The sequence below is a fragment of the Trachemys scripta genome, chromosome 2, assembly GCF_013100865.1.
Source record: "Trachemys scripta elegans isolate TJP31775 chromosome 2, CAS_Tse_1.0, whole genome shotgun sequence".
Classification (NCBI taxonomy): Eukaryota; Metazoa; Chordata; order Testudines; family Emydidae; genus Trachemys; species Trachemys scripta.
This window is the reverse complement of record NC_048299.1, coordinates 63,685,068-63,697,284: the sequence shown is the minus strand read 5'-3', so window position 1 is coordinate 63,697,284 and position 12,217 is coordinate 63,685,068. Positions and strand designations below refer to the sequence as shown.

The window sequence follows — 12,217 nt, the reverse complement described above, 5'->3', positions numbered from 1 at the left end:
CAGAGGGTGGGGGGGGCCTTGGAAAGGTGCAAGCGGTGTGCAGGGGAAGGAGTGGAGAGGAATAAGTGATGGGACCTCAGGGGAAGAGGCAGAGCAGGGGCAGGAAGAGGCAGAGTGGGAGTGGGGCCTTGGAGTGGAGCAGTGGTGGAGCACCCACCAGCAAAAACAAAAAAGTCAGCACCTGTGCACAAATGAATGAGTGGAACCAAATGAGGAATTTAGCAAACCAGTGGGCTGAACATTTATTCTGTTATTAAGTGTTGATTATAAGGAAACCAAGGTAAAAGCATAGGCGTGGAAGTAGGGATGCGGGGTGCTGCAGTACCCCCAGCTTTTATGCGGGGTGCCGGCTGCGCATGCGGGGTCCCAGCTGCCAGCCCCACTCTGGGCTGCGGGTGAAGTCCTGGCTGCCGGTCCCATGCCCCACCTCAGCTTGGGAGTTTGGGGGAAGCACGAGGTAAAAAGTTTGGGGATAGTTTTTGCTGGCTATCAGCACCCTCACTATAAAAAGTGTTCCAGCTCCACTAGGTAAAAGTAAGTGTTCATTTTCAGCCTCAAGTGGAAAATGCTGGTCAATCAATATACCCAGGATTTTTAAATGCAAGCTAGCAGCTTCTACAGCTGGCTGCAAGTAATTAAATTTCACTTACTGTGCTGGCCAGCCGGCCATCAGGATTTTTCTTAGCTTAGAGGGATGGCAAAACTATGTAAGATATATTTTATTCCTTATGGTCAAGTCATTGAGGATTTGGAGATACTTTAAAGGCTTCAAATGAAAAATCCTATTTGGCTCAAGAAGACGTAGAAAACTCTGTGGCTGAAGAAAATTCGGAGTCTTTGCTTTCATCCTTCAAAATAGAACAAAAGCCTCACTTTTGCACACACAAAACCAAAATTCAAGCATCTCAGTATCCATCCCCATCTTCCCCTCAGAATAGTGCAATTACTTCATCATCATCACAGATTATTTAATTTAACCCTCTTAACCAGTCCCTGGGTCTTTAACATTATTTCAATCCAGAGCAATAATTACAGAACAGATCTACAATGGTCTCCAGGTCTTAGTCTGGATAAGAGAAGACTGAGAGGGGACATGATAATAGTCGTCAAGTACATAAAAGGCTGTTACAAGGAGGAGGGAGAAAAATGGTTCTTCTTAACCTCTGAGGCTAGGACAAGAAGCAATGGGCTTAAATTGCAGCAACTTCCTAACTGTCAAAAGAGTGTTAAGCACTGGAATAAACTGCCTAGCGACATGGTAGAATCTCCATCATTGAGGATTTTTAAGAGCAGGTTGGACAAACACCAGTCAGGGATGGTCGAGATAATACTTAGTCCTACCTTGACTGCAGGGGAATGGACTAGATGACCTCTTGAGGTCCCTTCCAGTTCTATAATTCTACAATTCTATGAATGAGCAAATAGAGAGGAAATGTGCTCCCTGGGAGCCTGCAGATCATGCTGGAACAGTGCTTGTGACATATTTCCATTCACAGTAATCAGCATTTTAATTTCCATTTCAACAGCATCAAAATGATTTTTAAAACTGAATTAGTATTGCAGTTAAACAAGACACCTTTTCTTCTGAAAATTGTAATCAACACATATCAATGAGACTTATTATTCAGAATGTTGAAATACATAAGTAGAAGTTCTGAAGAGAAAATTTTTAAAATACTTTTTCAAGTATTCATAGACGTAACTTGGATTTCACTGAGAGAGCACAGAATTATCTCATTTCTTGTTTCTTGTGTAAATAACAATTTGTCTAAATTGGTGAAATATCTTCCATAATACAGCTGTGTGCCTTCACAGTTTAAAACAAAAATGTGTACAGATGACCTACAAAGATAAGTAGATAATTATGGTTGAAAGTTGCAAAATAGAAAGTGTTTTGTGAAGCTTAGAAGAGACTCTGCATTATTTTCTAATCCATTTTAGATCTTTAAGAACTAACTGTTCTTAATGTTTCTTCTGAATACTGTGTGTGTGCCTCAGTTTCCCCTATGCATTTCTTAAGTCTCTAGGGGGTGAGATTGTTACAGAGCAAAGGGTCAGTGCACATAAATGGCTGACACTCTATCTCCTGGCAACTAATGGCCGGGGTCCTTCCCTCCTGCAAGGACATAGCTAAAGGTGTTGGAGAACAAAGAGATCAGGTGACCTCCTGGCCCAGGAAAGGAACAAAGCCCAGAGGAGGAGGGGCTGGAGGGGGAGTTAGTTTTGGAGCTAGCTGGGGATGAGGCGTGAGTGCAGACGTGGGTGTCTGGCTCGCTGCCCCCCAGGATGGACCCGGCTGGGGGGCCCTGTTCTCTGTACCTACAAGCTCTGTTTTACACTGTGTTCCTGTCATCTAATAAACCTCTGTTTTACTGGCTGGCTAAGAGTCACGTCTGACTCTGAAGTTGGGGTGCAGGACCCTCTGGCTTCCCCAGGATCCCGCCTGGGCGGACTTGCTGTGGGAAGCGCACGGAGGGGCAGAGGATGCTGAATGCTCCAAGGTCAGACCCAGGAAGGTGGAAGCCGTGGGAGCTTCTTGCCCTGGAGACAGTCTGCTGCTCACAGAGAGGAGACTTCACCAGAATCCTGACTGGCCTCATAGGGAGCAGTTCCAGAGCATTGCCCGAGGATTCCATGACATAAATGTACATGCATATTATTATTTACAAATGGAAAATGCTTTCTGTTGAACAGGGACAAATGTTACTATATCAAGACAAATAGGCAAGATACTATAGCACTATTGATACTATAACTGCTAGTGCACACAGCCAGAAGTTAGATAACCTGGGTTCTATTCTTGGCTCTATCATTGGCTCACAGTGAAGCCAATGGCAAGACCCTAAACCTCTGTGTGTCTTAGGCCCAGATCCTGCAAGAAGATCTGAATGTGCTTAACTTTACTACTGTGAGTAGTCACATTGAACTCAATAAAGTTAAGTACTTGCATACGTGTTTGAAGGTTTGGAGCCTTTGGGCTGGTCTACATGGGGGGGGTGCAGGGGATCGATCTAAGATACACAACTTCAGCTACGTGAATAGCGTAGCTGAAGTCGAAGTATCTTAGATCAATTTACCTCAGGTCCTCATGGCACGGGATCAACGGCCGCGGCTCCCCCGTCAACTCCGCTACCGCCTCTCGCTCTGGTGGAGTTCTGGAGTCGACGGGGAGCGCATTCGGGGATCTATTACTACCCGCCGATCCGGCGGGTACTGAAGACGTACCCTTAGTGTAGAGGACTGGAGCTTTAATTTCCTCATCTGTAAAATGAGACAATATTTTTTTATCTTTGTAAAGCATTTTGAAGTCTTCAGGCAAAATGATATTTTTCTTAAAACAAAACAAATTAAGTCTCCTTAATTGTTTGCAGATATATTGTATGCCAGTAAACAAAAACAAAACCTTTAAAAACATTTTGGGAGAACAGAACTGCCAAGTGTCATGCATTGCACCTGACATTCACACATTTGGCAGCCCTGATTGCATCCTGCAGCCCAGCTGTGATATCAGCTGTGGCATAGGCTCTGTGGGCAGCCACTTTGCCTCCTCTCTCACTGCTCCCCTGGCTAGATCTGAGAGGGGAAGCAAGCAGATCGAGTTCCCCTTTATTCGACATTGGTGAGGCCTCATCTGGAGTACTGTGTCCAGTTTTGGGCCCCACACTACAAGAAGGATGTGGACAAATTGGGAAGAGTCCAGCGGAGGACAACAAAAATGATTAGGGGGCTGGAGCACATGACTTATGAGGAGAGGCTGAGGCAACTGGGATTCAAGAGAAGAATGAGGGGCGATTTGATAGCTGCTTTCAACTACCTGAAGGGGGGTTCCAAAGAGGATGGAGCTCGGCTGTTCTCAGTGGTGGCAGATGACAGAACAAAGAGCAATGGTCTCAAGTTGTAGTGGGGTAGGTCTAGGTTGGATATTAAGAAACACTATTTCACTAGGAGGGTGGTGAAGCACTGGAATATGCGTTACCTAGGGAGGTGGTGGAATCTCCTTCCTTGGAGGTTTTTAAGGCCCGGCTTGACAAAGCCCTGGCTGGGATGATTTAGTTGGGAATTGGTCCTGCTTTGAGCAGGCGGTTGGACTAGATGACCTCCTGTGGTCCCTTCCAACCCTGATATTCTATGATTCTATGATTCTACTTTAGCCTAGCAAAACGACGGCTGAAAGGGGATATGATTATTCTCTGTAAATACATCAGAGGGATAAACACCAGCGAGTGAGAAGAGCTATTTAAGCTAAAGGACAATGCTAGCACAAGAACAAATGGGTACAAACTGACCTTGAATAAAGTTAGATTGGAAGTAAAAAGAAGGTTTCTCACCATCAGAGGAGTAAGATTCTGGAAGAGCCTTCCACTAGCAGTATTGGGCACAGGCGCCGACTTTTGTTTTTGCCAGTGGGTGCTTTTGAAGAGGCACGTGTGTTTGGGGGAAAGGGGTCTGCCAGTTTTGGGGGGAAAGAGACCAAGCAGAGGCAGGGCCTCAGGGGGAAGAGGCCAAGTGGGAGCAGGGTGCTTTTTTAGAATAAACCTAGGAAACTACACACACAATAATGTTAAAAGAACATTATTAAGATTGAAAAGTCTAGCACTCAAAGTTAGGAAATTCCAGAATTAAGGTTGCCTGTGCAACTTCAATTTGGCCCTTCTTGTGCATATGTATATGTAATAATTAGGATATTGTCTTTAATTACATCATCTTGAACTATTCATTTTCCTTTTCTATATTCTGAAGGGAATTTTCTTTTACATAAAAAAGAGGTTGAAGGTAAGTTTGTCAGCTGTTCAGCTTTTGACCAAATAGCTTATGTTTGGATACTGTCCCATTCTTGATAGCACATAATGCCACCCATACAATACTATTTAAAACATTGCTTAAATATATCACTAAACCATCCATACCTCTGGACTTCCCAATGCATCCTGCCTTCTATTATTATTTATATTATAGTAGTGCCTAGATACCCACAGAGACAGCCTTGTGGTAGGCACTGTACAGACCAATGATTAGAGACAATCCATGCCTCAAAGTGTTTAACACCAGATGCAACAATTGGATAAAGCAAACAAGTAGGAGAGTGAAGGAGAGGATGGACAGGGAAACAGTAATATCAATGTGGTTAGCAAAGAGGCTTAAAGAAATTTTCTCTGACACACTGTACAAAACTTAAAACTTTGAATCACATACAACGTCAGTGTTATACAGAGATGAAAAAACTTGTCTCATAACTCCTTGTATAAGAAGTAACTCTAGCCTAAAGCCAGGTGTACACTAAAAAGTTAGGTCAAACCCAGCTATGTCGCTCAGGGATGTGAAAAATCCACACTCCTGAGAGATGTAGTTAAGCCAACCTAACCTACAGTGTAGATAGCACTCTGCTACCTCTTGGGGAGGTGGATTAACTACAGCAACAGGAAAAACCCTCCCATTACTGTAGAGAGTGTCTATACTGAAGCGCTACATCTGTGCAGCCACAGCTTTTCTAGCCTCACACTACCTAGATCTCTTGGTAGTCGAGGAGACCTGTAAAATCAGAGGAAAGAGACATGAAAGAGGCTAGAAAATCGGATACCATAAAGGACTTGTTCACCTTCTGTGAGCCCACAAATACTAAGTACTGTATATCCTACTGGAAAACATATTTTAAAAGTAAATCACAATCTAAACAAGTGTTCAAAATATTTTTTATCAAGCACAGCCCCACTAGATAATGCATGTTTTACCAGCCAATTACAAATCAACAGACAAAACAATTAATATATTTCCAAACAATATTTTCTCCAAGTTCCTTTTACTACTTTTATAAGCTTTCTTTTGCATGCCTTGCCACAGCAAGTTGAATGAGCTTTGATGCTTGTCCTGAAAAGATCACTGGCAAACCATCACCTAATACAATCTGAATCCAAGCAGTTAATGAGTATCAGAGCTAAAGTGATTAGCACTACATTTGGAGGAAAAGCTCATGTGAAAATACACAACATCAAAGTCAATGATTCTTGATATCGTGTCTGCAGAAGTACAGTGTTGCCTACTTTTGCAGTTTTATCTCAAACATCAAGATAACTGGCATTTTTCTTAAATCCATTTTTTTCAGCCACTGCAGTCAGGTGAACATGTGAGAATCTCAATCTTTATTTAAAAATTGTTGCTAGCCCTCATGGTTCTATAAAAAAGTACAAAGATGTGAACTCTGTAAACCGAAAGCGTCAAAAACCAAAATACAAGTAAATAGAACCCAAAATGTAATTTTAACATTTCATGATTTTTTTAAGTGTTTGGGACTGACAATGATGGAATTATACTAATGTAATAGCTGAGTTTTGAAATAAAAGATAACTAGTGGAAAAATAAGTATTAGATATGATAACTGAATACCAATTTTTAATGGATAAGGAGTGTTAGGACTATGCCATCAGTCTTCCATAAAAATATCCACTGGTGTAAGAGCTGAAATACTTTAAATGCATAAACTTGCTTCAGACAATCTGTACTGAAAATTCTGCACCTGTGTCACGAGCAGTAAAAAGTGTCAGATTATGGAGCACAAAATCATTCCACTGATATTTAAATATTGAAACAAACCATCCAAACAAAACAGTTTTTCCAGTGATGACTGAAACTTTGCTTTATTGTTTTTAGGTTGCTCCAAATTAAATTAAATTAATGTGTCTGCCCCAAAGACCCTCACTGACATGCCAACTACAGGCAGGGAGGTTCTTGACATGTGAAAACAGGTCAGCATGTCTCCTACACTACGTCTACACTACGGGGGGAGGGGTCGACCCAAGATACACAACTTCAACTACGCGAATAGCATAGCTGAGGTTGCATATTTTAGGTCGACTTACCTGGCTGTGAGGACGGCGGTGAGTCGACCACTGCCGCTCCCCCGTCGACTCTGCTTCCGCCTCTTGCTGCGGTGGAGTTCCGGAGTCGACGGCAGAGCGATCTGGGATCGATTTTATCGCGTCTACACTAGACGCAATAAATCGATCCCCGATAGATCGATCGCTATCCGCCGATCCGGCGGGTAATGAAGACGTGCCCCCAGTGATGAGACAGTGGCCGAAACCAGCAGAAGTAAGAGGTAAGCAGGTCCAGATGGGGAAAAACATGGAGGACAGGGGAAAAAATATCACTATATAATAATATATGGAGATACACCTATCTCGTAGAACTGGAAGGGACCATTGAGTCCAGCCCCTTCCCTTCCCTTCCCTAGCAGGGCCAAGTACTGATTTTTGCCCCAGATCCCTAAGGGACCCCCTCAAGGATTGAACTCACAACCCTGGGTTTAGCAGGCCAATGCTCAAACCACTGAGCTATCCCTCCCTCCCCATGCAATAGTTACATTCATTTTTCTCACCCCAACCTGAAAAGCACAAGATGCCTTCCAAAATTGTCTGATTATTGAGTGAAGATGTCTAGCAGTTTGTTCTATCAAATGGGCCTAGCATACAGAATATAGGATTCTCTCCATTCCAATGACGACCCTTTTGCTATAAATTACTTGCTCCCTGTAAATCAATTGGCTATATTTCTTCTCTGATGTAAGTACTGAAGGAACGCTGTCTTGTAATATTTGACAGGGACCTTCTCTAAGCATTTATCTTCACTACAGTCTGTTCACAACATATCACTACTTTCTTGATCCTTCTTCACTGCTGGGTGGTGAACCATGTTAATCCCAACTCAAAAGGGAGATTCAAATTTACTTGAGATTCAAAAGGGATATTCAGGCAGCACTGTACATAAATCACTGTGATGTGCAAGATATATTTAAGAGTACTCCTACTGACTTAATTCCCTCAAGTATTACCCTTAAAAATGAAGCCAGCCTGGAAGCAAAAAACAAACACTTGAGCATGATAATAAAAAGTCTCAAGAACTGTATGTGTACCCATCAACTCTCCAAATACTTTAATTAACATACAAACTAAAATTAAAAAATTAGAGCCTCCTCATTTCTCACAAAACTGAAGAGATTATTAGACAGTAATTCCAATATATGCATTCAAAGAGAACTTCTTTAAACCTCTTGCCTTCCAGTTTAAAAGTACAGGGGATGTTTAAGAAAATTCTCTTAGTACACATTAGATGTGGCCCCTAAGAAAGATGTAATGAAAAATTGATCAATCCCTTAAACAATTTTATGAAGATCTCTATGCATTTCTATATTTTTAGATCACAGTATGACTTGCCTTGGGCTAAAGAAAACTGGAAAAGTTCTCTTAATAGTTGAAGGACTAGAAAAAATTAAAAGGTGCTAGTAACTATGCCGGAGCTGGAGGAGGAACACTGACAAAAGAGGGAAGAGTGCTGAGATGTCACTGGTTTGGTGCTTTAGAAATACAAAATTTACATATTAGAAACAGTAAACCAGATCAGATTAAATAGATGATGCCTATGGGGAAATGGTATGCTGCATGAATTTGATCCAATATTTATTAATAACTTTTGTTAACTTTTCAATGAAGTGATCTTAAATAAATGTTTTCCCCAAGTCCTTTACGCTTTATTTCAATCATGGAAGAAAAAACAAGAACAGTCAAAAATTACCATTACCACCAGTTTGGTGTTTTACATATTTTATCACCCTGACATGGAAAATGTAATTCCAAATCCAAAACCTTATCCCACCTCCTCGAAGGTCTTGCCAGCATGGTTGTTCGATTCTTGCTACATAGGCTTTGTCAGTAACAGAAATTAAGTATCGATATTAGAAAAACATTCTAAATCAAAAAGATCTGGATGCTGAAGAAGTATTATATTATATCAAATAGGAATGTTTTTATGAAATGATTCAAATTTGATTCCATTTTTACAAAATGTATCAAATATACTTGGTTTCAGTTAGGACCTCGGTGTCAACAAATGGTCTGCTTTCTCTCCTTTTCAGTATTAACATGGGAGAAGATGAATTATTCCTTTATTATTTGCATTAACTATAGAATGTACTGTAGCAAATATTCGACAACTGCTTGAAATTATATTTGACATCCATGACTCAATGAAAAAATCTCCCTTTACTCTGCTTATAGCCTACTTCGTCATGATACTAAAAAATCTCCAAGGATTTCAATTAAAAAATGTCATGGAATAAGTTAATGTACTACAAATCACCAATCCTTCGCGGTCTGAAATTTAAACACAATTTAGCAAAGAATTCTATTAAACTAGCAGGTGCCTATTTTTGATACCTATGGTATCCTGGTGCTTATTGACCTTTCAGTTTTATTTGATATCAACTGTTTTTGTAGTTTAATCAGAAGGAACAGAATTTTAGAGACTGAACTGATCTTCCTCTATTACTGGTAGAAGCCCGTGACATTAGGATACATACTTTGTTTACACAGATATGCTCTATTTCAATGTCTCTCAACCTTTCCAGACTACTGTACCCCTTTCAGGAGTCTGATTTGTCTTGCGTATCCCCAAGTTTCACCTCACTTAAAAACTACTTGCTTACAAAATCAGACATAATAATACAAAAGTGTCACAGCACACTATTACTGAATAATTGCTTACTTTCTCATTTATATTATATAATTATAAAATAAATCAATTGGAATATAAATATTGTACAAACATTTCAGTGCATATCATACAGAGCAGTATAAGCAAGTCATTGTGTGAAATTTTAGTTTGTACTGACTTTGCTAGTGCTTTTTATGTAGCCTGTTGTAAAACTAGGCAAATATCCAGATGAGTTGATGAACCCCCTGGAAGACCTCTGATTATCTCCAGGGTTAGACATACCCCTGGTTGAGAACCACTGCTCTATTTCATCTGTATATTGCAACTTCAGTTGCAACTCTATTTCAGTGTTTTGTTCTAAGTTGCAGCTCTATTTCTATTTTACTATTGGGTTGTCTGAAAACTTTTGCCTCACTGGATATATTAATCACCAGTTTCCTTGAAAAACAAGTATATGAATTAAACCTTAGTCTTCACTTTCAAATTCCCCAGTTAGTTAAGGCTTTGCCAAATATTTAATTCTTGACTTTTGGCTGCACAATGATTGTAAGATGGAATTTTCAAACTTGGTATAGATGGAGCAAAGTTGGATTCAAACATTGCAACAATGACATGGTCTGAAACAAAGTCTGATACAACCAGAACTGTTAGAGTAACTACAGACAATATGGAAATATTCCCACACTTTTGCAAGTTTAAAACAAAATGAACCAATTCTGCACAACGATAAGCAAAGATTTTCTGTGTATTTTGATTAGACACAACACATTTTTCTTAACTGTCATAATGATCTAAGTTCTAATAATGGGTATGCAATAGCTCAAATCTACATCTCCCATTTATCCACTAATGGAATTTTTTTGGCTTTCTCAAACAAAATTTCAATAAATATTTACAAGTACACATCTTAATGACTAGATTATAAAATAGGTAACTAGATCTTTGCATTGCTCTCTGTACTAGACTACGTATTCGAGTTTCTCAAAAAGAAGATAAAAAATGTCAGATTTATTTTTTCTTTATTCAGAAAATTCCAGATCTACATGTGTGTTCAAACTTTAAAATGGCCCTATAATTAAAGGAAAACCAGAAACTCCCGCATTTCCAGCAGTTTTAAGCACTTCTGCATACAGCTTGTAATACACAATCTTCACTAAATGCTACCAAGTAGGATGCATGCAAGTTACTATATATGACTGATGAAAACAGTGCTGCAGATGTAAATTATCCCCAGGTAATTTACAGAATGATACTGGGATTGTCCTTTGCCAATCATTTGGTATCCTGTAAACTAGGCACATCACAAAGTCTCAGCTATTAAAAAGACACATTTTCTTCTGGATGCGATTTTTCTTGCCTTCAGACTGGAGATTTTCAATATTTTTACAGATATATATTGTAAGTCAATTCTGAAATCAAGAATGTTTCTTTTTTCAAAAAGAAAATTTGTTGGTGCCCATCAAACCTGGAATATATAAAGCTAGTCTCTTAAGCTTCTCAAGAGCCAATATAATATTGTATGGTGCTTCAATATGAGGTGGTTTGGGAAATACGAAGCCTCTTAGTGATATTATATGAGGGCACTGAATTATGCGGATTGTCTTACTAGCCAGACTGTTATTTATATATACACAAGAGTTGTCCAAGCAAAAGAACATGGAGGTCTGGGTCAAATCATTTTACTCTCCTCATTCACTCATTTGTATCGTACCACTATATTTGGCACTAATTCTTGAATTAATTTAAACTTTATATTTCCTGTACTATTACAGAACAATTGGGTAAAATGAAGATAACATGAAAGCCTTAACTCTGAATGTCCTTGCTTTCTTACAGTTAATCAACATTTGCAAATCCTTTTGACAATTTTTATGAGAAAAATATATAGGGGAGAAGGAACAGATGGGGGCAATTTAAAAAGCACAATAAAGACAAACATGCAATTATAAAAACCTCAAATCTCCTGTCAGATCTCACACTATAATTGGTGTCAGTCCTGGCTGTATTAGGCCAGGAAACCTCACGTTACTTTTCATAAGACCAGGGGTATCAGCCTTGTTGCACCAACAAATTAAAGTCAGGGTAAAGGTATTCTGCTTCCTTAAATATTCAGTGAATTTTCCATTGGTATTCTTCATTTGCTGTCTTGAACTATTTGTCTGTGTTCCTGTACACAGTTAAACTACTGCTACATTTCAATCAAGAGGTGGCATTTCTTCATATAGGTATATATTCTAATACAAGTACTTTATGCTGCATTTACTTTAAAAATGTCTTGCCTTTCAAAAGTTACTCAAACCTTGTGAAACTGGAATTTCATTTTTATTATTCGTTACTAGTACTTAATGGAACCTGTGCATGGAAAGCAGTACTTAGAAGAGAAATTAATATACAGATTTCTTGTTTGAATCAGATTCAAAATATCCCTTGGGTAATTCTAACATATTCGTTGTTCTTTCCTCCCTTTTTGTTTCACAAAGCTTATGAAAAGTTCCTGACAAATCCAGACTAACACGACTATCCCTTTGATACTTGAAAAGTTCCTGGTAAGTGTAATTTATTTTCTTATGTATGTGTTAAAAAGTTCTTTCCTTTTAAGCATAACCACCTTTGAGAAATTTAAATATAGAAATTATACACAAAACAGCTCTCATTTATGCTCCTTTTAGCACTATATTGCTACTAACTTTAGGAGTCACAATGCTTGAGGAGTTTCAGAGTAGCAGCCGTGTTA

The 12,217-nt window shown here is 39.3% G+C and overlaps 1 protein-coding gene across 6 annotated transcripts in view; it reads right to left on the bottom strand.

Annotated features, from left to right (window-relative positions):
• PLCL2 (phospholipase C like 2) overlaps positions 1-12,217 on the bottom strand; it is a 201,879-nt gene that overhangs the window by 112,870 nt on the left and 76,792 nt on the right. The window contains exon 1 of one of the 6 annotated variants that reach the window (XM_034760746.1): positions 651-744. The exons of the other annotated variants lie outside the window; for them this stretch is intronic. The gene's annotated coding sequence lies outside the window, so the exon portion shown is untranslated. Of the gene's footprint in view, positions 1-650; positions 745-12,217 lie in introns of those variants that run through there. 6 annotated transcript variants of the gene reach the window in all.